The 10,620-nt window shown below is 29.7% G+C and overlaps 1 long non-coding RNA gene across 1 annotated transcript; it reads right to left on the bottom strand.

Moving 5' to 3' along the window:
• Positions 1-5,864: 5,864 nt before the first annotated feature.
• On the bottom strand, positions 5,865-9,566 carry LOC120086753. The gene is made up of 5 exons (XR_005484315.1): positions 9,142-9,566; positions 8,826-8,951; positions 7,302-7,406; positions 6,552-6,889; positions 5,865-6,160 (listed from the first exon to the last, which is right to left on the bottom strand). It is a non-coding gene; the product is annotated as an uncharacterized LOC120086753 (long non-coding RNA).
• Positions 9,567-10,620: the final 1,054 nt, after the last annotated feature.

Raw genomic sequence — 10,620 nt, 5'->3', positions numbered from 1 at the left:
AATTGGAACAAAAGTATCAACATTAAAAGATATTAAAAATATACAATTACAGAATAATTATTCTAATAAAATTTTACCTACAATATCCAACCAAATAGAAAGATAATTCTGATTCTGAAATATCAATATCCTTTAGTGATAATCAAATCGAGACATGTGCATACAAGTAAACTATAAATGTTATTTCCAAGAGACCAAGAGATTCTTTTTGAAGCCATTAGCCAAATTGAAGATCCCGAAATTAAAAGAGAATATTTTGAAAAACTAAAAAATCTTATTATAGAAGAACCTCAATAACAAAGTTTCCAACATTACAATCTTAAAGAGATAATTTCTCGCTTTGAACCAAAAACAAAACCAATAACTATTCCCGACCTTCAAAGAGAAATAAATAAAATAAAGGAAGAAATTTCTAACATTAAAAAAGAAAATTCTCAAATAAAATCTGAACTCTTATCACTTCAAACTCAACAAATAATTGATCAACCTTCCACTTTTGAAAATCCTAAAAACATAGAAATTGATAACAAAACCGATAAAATATCACATGAATCGTTTATCAATCTTATTAATAAAGTTCAAATACAAAAATGGTACTCTATTATTGATCTTGTCATAAATAAGGAATATCATTTAACTTCTAAGGTTTTAATTGACTCAAGAGCAGATCAAAACTGTATACGAGAAGGCTTAATACCTACCAAATACATTGAAAAAACCTCAAAAAAATTACATGGTGCCAATGGTCAACGAAAAAATACGTTACAAACTTTCAAATGCAAATATCTGCAATCAAGGATATTGTTTAAAAAATACCTTCATATTAGTTAAAGACTTAGATAAAGAAATAATATTAGGAACTCCATTCCTATCTCAACTTTATCCATTCTCAGTAAATGAGAAAGGAATAAATTCAAAAATCATAAATGAAAACATTACTTTCAAATTTGTAAATCCAATATCTACTAAATTCAATTCAAAATTCCTCAATATTTAAAACTATTAATTCCATTAAAAGAAAGACACAACAAATACAATTTCTAAAAGAAGAAACACATTATAAAAGAATCAAAAAACAATTAGATGACCTTTATATTCAAATAACAATAGAATTTGCCAACAAATTTGTAGATGAAATCACCAATAAAAATTAATTACAAAGATTCTTAGGCTGCTTAAATTATATATTAGACTTTATTCCACATTTAAGACAAACATGTGAACCACTATATCAAAGACTCGGAAAAAATCCACTTTCATGGAATCATCAACATACATGCATCATTAAAACCATCAAAGGTCTAGTCAAGAGTCTTCCATGTTTATCCATCATCAATCCACATGCATCACTCATTGTAGAAACAGATGCATCAGATATAGGATATGGAGGCATTCTCAAACAATCCATCAATGGTAACGAACAACTAGTTAGATAACATTCGGGTATCTGGCTAGGATGTCAAAAAAATTATCCAACCATCAAAAAAGAGATTTTATCAATTGTTTTATGTACCAATAAATTCCAAAGTGATTTAATCTACAAAAGTTTTTTAATACGCGTGGATTGCAAAGCAGCTACAGATGTTTTATAAAAGGATGTTAAAAATCTGGTTTCTCGACAAATTTTTACCATATGACAAACAATACTTTCTTGCTTTGATTTTAAAATTGAAGCTATAAAAAGAAGTACAAACTCCCTTCTTGATTACCTCACTCGATAATTTCTTTAAGGTAAGACTAAAGAAGATAGTGAAAGAGAAAGAAAAGAACGAATGAATTCCACTTGCAAAAAAGAAGAAAAGCATGATCATGATCAAGAACAACAACAACGATCAATACCTCCACAAACCAAAGCCTCGTACTCTCAAGCGTATCAATCTCTCAAAGGAGAATCATCACTAGTAATGGAGGATCGAAAAGGGAAAACTCCTCAAGCATTGTCATTATCAAATAAATTTCAAATTTTGGGATCTTCCATCATTGAAGGCCTTCTGCCTTAACAATCAACTCTTCTCTTATCAAAATTGAGGAGTCATCTACTCCTCCAACCACTTACATCCAAGTTATTACAAACTCAAACTCTCAAAATTTAGAAATTATACCCTCAAACAAAACTTTTAATTATCGATTATCTTTATCTACTTCTTACATAATAAAATCCAGACCTCATATATTACAACTCTTGAGCTAGAATTCATAGGTAAATCTATGCTTAAACAATTCAAAAAACATTTCTATCAAATTTCCATTTTATTCCAAATCATCCACAAAAAACTCATTTATTCTTATTGATATCGATTCAATTGAATTTTTGAATTTTGTAACTTTATAGAAATATCCTTCAAAATTGACATTTTATCTCCGTTTCTATATTTTTTTTCTTTAATTTTTATGAAAACAGCTTAAAATGAATTTTGGAACGCTTTTGAAGGCTATTAACACTCCCATTTTTTTTCAAATGATTTATTTACAAAATCGAGTACAAGTTAGTTTCTTTCTTTAGGAAGCTAACATCCTACATTGTCTTACTTGTGAGGCTAAAAAACAAAAAATAAAATAATAAATGAAAAAGAAACCCGACTTATTATTTGCATAGAAAGATAATCATAAATAGGAATATTTGTGTCTCATGTTAATGTAATTGAATAGCACCGTTGGTAGTGGTTTTATCATTTGTTAAAGCGTAATCCATAGAAAACGTTTTAATTTCTGGTTCTGTAGTTTTTAAAGTGATGCTTACGTCGGTTTTTTTTTAAAAAAAAAAAAAAAAAAACTTTTTTATCGACTTAAGAAGGGACATTCGGATTTGACTTTTACCGTAATTATATTGAATTAAGGTAAATTGTAATGAAAATTGATGTAATCGAAATAAAATTTCATTGATGGATCAATTGTAATGAATCAGAATTGTAAATATAATCCAATTGTTTTTTGTCTTATGAATTTTGTCACATTTACTGTTATTTTTAATGTTATCATTATCTTTGAGAGGTAAAACGGTAATAGTAACAACAAAGATGTTAAAATTCATAATTTTTCTTATGGAACAATAACAAAAATGATAACTATAATAATAATCATAATGATATAGCGTAATTTTTATATGCGATTGATTGAACACGTTCTGTTCGTCAATCAATTTGTGTTATTTGAAAGTGGGTCTAAGTAAACATAAAAAGTAATAAAATAACGTCAGTTGATTTATTACCTTTTTACTCGAATAAATGTGGTCTAAATTTCATAATCAAAATCTCGTAATGACATAATAGGCCTTAATGAGCCTCAATTTTTATATTTCTAATTAATCAAAATGTGGTTTCTGAATAATATGTTATAGGAATTGGGATACCTTTGGTCCTTTCTCATTTTTATTCACTTCAATTTTTATATTTAAAAAACTAACACTCAAATTAAATTTTAAAAAATACATAATTCTAAAAATAAAATAGTAATTCATATTTCAGTTTAGAAACACACATAATCGTTTTTTTAAAAAAGAAAAAAAAAAACACCATCCTCGTATAAATATATATAAAGAAGTAACAATTTTCAAACAAAATATACCATTATTTTCTTTAATAAGATGATATTATTTGATAATGGTTTTGAACGATAACGATCAATACTGATAATGATATTAATTATGGATGTCCATATTGATAATGACACAAATTATCAATCTGATACTGATATTGTTACGTATATAAATATGATTCTAGATAAAATAGGTAAATTATGAAAAAATACTAAGAAAAGATGATGTGGGTCTCACATAATAATCAAATATAATTAAATGGATGATCCTCTCCATTGCATTTGTTGATTATGAATTGAGCCTACATTTTATTACGATTATAATATACTGATAAATAACAATAAATGTAATCAAGTGGGATCTACTTTTTAAATTATCATTGATGGATTACGTTTACAAGAAAGTGAACATGACCTAACTATTTGTTTTGAGCACATAAGTGTTATTGATTTCTTATTTTGTTTCATAAGAGGGTCTTGAATATTTTTAAATGATTAATGTGTGCTTTGAAAGGTAATTTTAGAGTGATTAAACTATTTAAAAGATATTAAAACATTTAGAGTGTTGGAGAAAAAAAAAATTATAGACATATATAAAGTTATAGATATATAAAGAGATGCCCAAAATTTCAACATATAAAAAAAATTCACATATAAAGGAGAAAGATTTTTTTTTTCTTTTAGGAGAATAATAATAAAAACAATTCTTGAGAATAACTTTAAAGGGATATATATATATATATATATATATATATAAGAGGTAGTCTAAAATCATTAGAGAGATAAAGGGAGGAAAATGACATTTAAACATAAGAATAAACATTATGGATAAACGATATAAAATTAAAGAAAAATAAAGATAAAAGTGGACAAAACTTTTAAAAAGGAAATACAATTTCTTGAAAAAAAAGAATATTAGGTTAAAATAAAGTGAAATAAGAGGAAAATTTATGGAAATGTCGAAAATAATCCTTTCAACTTGTCACATTACAAAAATATCACACTTCTGAAGCTTCGTTGGTATATATTTAAAGCGTCGACGCTTCGTTGATATATATTTAAAATGCTGACGTTTCGCTCGTATATATTTAAAACGCCAGCACTTAGCTGTTATATATTTAAAATGCCAACGCTTCGCTGGTATATATTTAAAACGCCGACGTTTCGCTGGTATATATTTAAAATATCGACGCTTCGCTAGTATATATTTAAAATGCCGATGCTTTGTTGGTATATATTCGCCGACTCTTCGTTGGTACGTATTTAAAACGTCGACGCTTCGCTGATACGTATTTAAAACGCCGACGCTTTGCTGATACGTATTTAAAACGCCAATGCTTCGCTGATATGTATTTAAAACGTCGACGCTTCGCTGATATGTATTTAAAACCTCGACGCTTCACTGATACGTATTAAAACGTCAACGTTTCACTGATACGTATTTAAAACGTCAACGTTTCGCTGATACGTATTTAAAACATCATCATATGTTTCGCTGGCACGTGTTTAAAACGTTGATATTTCACTCACATATTTAAAACGTTGATATTTCACTATCACATATTTAAAATGGCGATATCGTACGACAAAAATATCTTAAAATTTATCATTTTATAGCGAATATTAATTTAATATAACTTAATTAGCATAATCAATGAAAGGAAAAAAAATAAAAAGAAAAAAAGTATTATAGATTAAGAGATCAAAAACCAAGTTTTTTTTTTTATTTGAGTTTAGATACTTTTGTGAGTAGGGTTGGGGATTCGAACCATGGACTTCTACGCACTACAACAAATATCACGTTCGATAGCTTAAAAAAAACGTTCCATAGCATTTTCGAAATGCTGTCGTAGCCCATGTTATTAAAAGTCTCCGACTTTTCATAGTATTTTTTTAACGCTATAAAAAATCAACTTTTGTAGCACATATCTAATGTTATGAAAACGTTTCATAGCGTTGACAAAAAAATGCTATAGAAGGTTTTTTATAATGCTTTTCATAACGGTAAAAAAAAGTTATAAAAGACTTTCTATAGCATTTTAGGCATGCTTTAGTAACCGATGTTATTGAAAGTCCTTCCCTTTCCATAGTTTTTTTTTCAATGCTATAAAAAAAGATATAAAATATTCATTTTCTATTACATAATTGTAATGCTATGGAAAGTTGTCATAACATTAAAAAATGCTATAATTGAGTTTTGATTGCAGTTTTTACAAGCATTTTAAATCTCGCCTTGATAGACATTTTTGATCAAATTGTATGTAGTTTACGTAACACTTTATATCAGTAACAAATTATTACAAATGAAGTAATAAAATAAACCATAATCATTGAAATCTATAATATTGTATGCAAGTACATTTACATCAAAATAAATTTTTAATAGTAGAAATATCGCTCATAATGGGATACTTCAATCACTACAACATTCCATAAAAATAACCTTATTTTTTGTGAGATCGACATGTTGTACAAATTAAATGAAGATAAAGAAAAAAATAATGCAACCTCAACATACTTTCTAGTTTCCTCAAGATACGCAAGTATCCTTTAGTCTCCACCTTTTTAAAATAATGTATCCATTAGTAACATCAAAAAAATCTAAGAAGTTCCTTATCCCTGCTTGCTGTAAAAAGAACATATATTTACCATCAAACTCAAAACTCATTCATCAAATGTGACAATATTTTTCTACAATAGAGTATTGAACATGATGTAAAACACAAATATGAGGGGAAAAAAATATTACATACAACTAAAGAGACCATATACCAAAGTTCAAAAATAGAGAAATCAAAGACTTTATCTCAAACTCCTATGTATGAATCTTTTGCTAATAAAAGGGAAAGAGAATAGGTAAATGGTGTGCGTGATATGATAGAGTGTGAGTGAAGAAATTAGAGAAATGAGAGAAAAAAATGTGTATGATAGGAGTGTGATCACAAATATATTTTACAACAATACAATTTAAATGGAAAAAAGGTAGTTTTTTCAGATGGGTCCAACTATCATCGTACCTTGAATTGATGAAGACACTTTGTCAAATAAACTCCACTCTTAAATTGGAATAAAAATCAGTTACGTCTGTCATAAAAAAGTTGAAGAAAATATCAACTCTAGTTGTCATCGAACTAATTAAAAATAGAGCTATAAAGATGAGAGTAAGAGTGAGGGAACTTATCCTGTAATCAGTGGACATAGGTCTTTATGACTGAACCACTTTAAAAAGTCTTGGTGTTCCATCTTCTTCACGTACTTCTTCTTCTTCTTCTTCATTTTCATCTGCAATTTTCTCTCCATAGATTCAAGCCTCAAAATGTATCTTCCCTTCCTTTGAATGGTCAAGTTTGGTCCCCTGCATTTCGTATGTAAAGTTGAGGTAATCAACTGAAACGTGTGTTCCAAGTGTGAATAAGTAAAGGAATCACGTGGAAAACTCAATAATTGATAGGGTTCACTTCTTAAATGAAAGATTTCCATCACAACCATCAAATGCTTTCTCCTTTTCTCGTCTTCCAACTTATCCTTTACATGTAAAAAACTATTTGAAGCCCAATAATTACCTAAATAAAAATTTTAACTAAAAGAAACAAAAATTAAATTTAGTTGTAACAATATAAAGAGACAAAATAAAGATGAGACCTCTGAGTTTTATCGAGTAAGAAGAAAATTTTTCAGAAACATTCAAGATTAAGAAACACACGTCTTTTCTTCAAGAAAATTAAGAAACAAAATGGAATTTAAACAAGAGAGTATATGACACGTACTTGATGTAAAATCAAGGAGTTGCAACAAAAGCTTTGACGGTAGCTTACAATGATTTTGGACGAATCGGTGTGAAGAATTGCTAGAACCATTCTTCAAGATATATCCTACAGAAAGTGAAAAGGTTAAGTTGTGAAAAGGTCATTCAAGTACAAATATAAGAGGAAAATGCATTGTTAGTATTAACAGGAAGTCCTTCACAATTTAATCCTTATCAAAGTGGGAGCACAACTAGAGTACAGAATAAAAATAACCATAAACAAGTGTTAACTTTGACCATGGTTTTAGTTAGTAAATTACAAAAGTTAAGAAGAGAGATGCTACAATCTTCCATAAAATTGGTTCTTCATAGAAAACCAACTTTGAATGCATTTAGAGAGGTTTCCTAAGGTAGCACATGTATTATCAGTGGGATATTATAAAGATCAATTAAACAAACTAATAAACACATATCAACAATAGAAATAATCAAGTTGAAGAAATTTGTTCATCATTGTATGCTTCTAGTTTCACAATCAAACTTTCAACCTCTATTATTGTAAGTTGTTTTGCTTGGAGTTCTCCAAGAAGAGGCATCAAGAGCCGACAGCTCCAACACAACAAAAAATGATGCAAGCATGTATGTCATCTTCCCAAATATGGAAAATGTGGAAAAACAGTGCATCAACACAAAAGAAATAGATCATTCCCTTTATGACAAACAAGTAAAAAATTGAGAAGACCTCAATATGAGTATTTCCATGTGGAATTACTGCTTCCATGTATATTTATGTAAGGAAACCATACATAATAGCCCCACAACCCATGTTGAACTGTCATCATGCTTTCCCCAAGATAGAAATGATTTATCATGTAAGGATTTCATCTACAACTAGCCAACAGGTTATCAAACGGAGCCTTGCCTAAAAACAGATATCGGATGGTCTTTAGTTTGTAACTCAATGAAAGAGCCAGAGGATAGATGGATTGATCAGTTTGACATCATAAATCTATTATTCATATGAATGCTAAGAACTAATATATCCAAATTAATATCCTTCATACAAGATCTCATTCATTTAAGAATTAGGAAGTACAAAGTGTACACAATCCACAACATACACGGATTATTTGACATAAAGGGTCAATTAGTCATTCATATGCTAAGGATTATATTGTCATATATCTAGATGAATCTCTTTGATACAAGATCACATTCAGTTATCAAGTATAATATGTGGACATTAATTATCATGTATAATAAGTAGACATTACTACTTCTAACTCGACAATTTGTACAATCACAAAAATAAGCTCCCAACAAAACATCCACTTAATGTCTAGACTGAGGTTAGAGCATATTCCATTATGTACACGAACTTTATAACATAAACCCCCTAATTCATAATTATGGGTTAATGTTTATATTGAAATGTCACATAGAACAATAGGGATGAAATGAATCAGTGAAGGACAAGCTTGTTTTGATTAAAAAATTTCAATTTAATTGGTAACTCATACGGAATAAATTAATGAAAAGAACAAACCTTTTCTTCTTGGAGATGAGCTTGTTTTGATTAATTTTCCGGCCACTGCTTTCTTGTGTGATGCTTGCACTTCTTTCCACTTATCCAACACTATCACCTATGACAACTTGGATAACTTCTTCTCACCTACATCCAAAACTCCCAACAACTTGGTCAATAAAAAAAATCACTGAACCTGCAAACTAATCACCAAAATTTTCGTAAATTTGGGATTTTTATCATAGATAGCTTTACGACGAATAAATTTGAATTAAACCAATGAATAAAAAACTTTCAACTTTAAAATTGCAAAAGGGATGATAAAAGTGGTATTTACCTCACGAACAGCTCACATCGGTGCACAAAACTCAGAAATTTCAAATCGAAGCACAACATAACAAAGAAGTTTGAAGCACGATGCAATCGAATGAGGGAGAGAAGGTTGAAATTTCAAAGCACGAATTAGTCAAACGAAGGAGAAGGCTATAATATTTTGATCAGTCCATAAGCTCGAACGCGAAGGAGAAAATTGCACTACGTAGTCGACCGAAGGAGAAAGCTAGAATTTTGAATCGATTCAAAAGTTTTAATGAAGAAGAAGATACAGAAGAACGAAAGAGAGAAGAATGCGAAAGAGAACAGCGAGAGAGATAATGAAAGAGACGGTGAAGACGAAGCATGATGTATTTTATTAGCCCAAAACCTTAAAAAAAATGGAGAGGAAGCCTTGAAATTTTGGCATTCCCGCTTCTTCTTCTTCTTCTTCTTCTTCTTTTTTTTTTTTTTTAATAGCGGTATATAGGAAAAGTTATACTAACGTGCTATTGAAAGGTATATTTGTCGCAGTGACCTCCTTGTACGTAAGATGTTAATTGAGTTATGCTTATTTTGACAAATTAAACTAATTTAGTTTATAACATTACCTATTATTTAAATACTTTTATCTTTATTTAAATTTTATATTTTAAAATTCAAAATTCAAAATAATGTTTTTAAAAGTTGCATTGTTCATATCACATCATTCGAAAATAGTTTTCAAAAATAGAAATCAACTATCTAACAGACACATATTCCTTAAAATGTAATGACTAATGAATATGAAAACTTAAAAAATAATTCGAATGTGAAACCCGGATCTCAATTTCCCTACTTAAGCAGGTAATTAAGGAAATTAACTAAGTCTAAGTTACATCCTATGTTGAAGAGAAGGAAAATTTTCTAAGTGTGGGAATAGATTTTCTTTGAGTAGCTTTGAGTTGAGCTTTAACCAGTGAAATTTGGCAAAATGATAAGTCAAAAGAAACCATGAGTTTGGTGTTAGGAAACATTAACGCATGAGTTGAGGCTAAGTTTATAGAGGTTAAAGGGAAATTAAGCCTTAAAGTCAAAGGACAACCATGCGTTGAGCTTGTGAGGTTTGGACGTATGTTGGCTGAAGCTTGGCAAGAGGCATTGCCCAAAGATTACTCGTGTGCTGAGGTTGCGTGAGCGAGAGCAAGAGAGCTAGATATTGAGCGCAAGGCGCTGGATAGACGATCGTATAGCTACAAGCAGCGCTAAACGATGCGTTAGACGATAGCACTACATGATTGCGATAGCATTACACGATCAGCATAAGCACTAGACGATAACGCTAAACGATGAGCTCGGGCACTAGACGATGCGTTAGGCACAACGTGTGGGCGATAGATGCAAGCGCTACACGATGAGTGGAAGCATTAGACGTGGGCATTACACGATAGACGCAGACGCTAGACGATGGCACTACACGATAAGCGGATGGTTAGACAATGAGCGTGGTGTTAATATATAAATG

Source organism: Benincasa hispida, chromosome 9 (genome assembly GCF_009727055.1).
Source record: "Benincasa hispida cultivar B227 chromosome 9, ASM972705v1, whole genome shotgun sequence".
NCBI lineage: Eukaryota > Viridiplantae > Streptophyta > Magnoliopsida > Cucurbitales > Cucurbitaceae > Benincasa > Benincasa hispida.
Note: the sequence above shows the minus strand (reverse complement) of the source record. Positions and strands in the feature narration are given on the sequence as shown.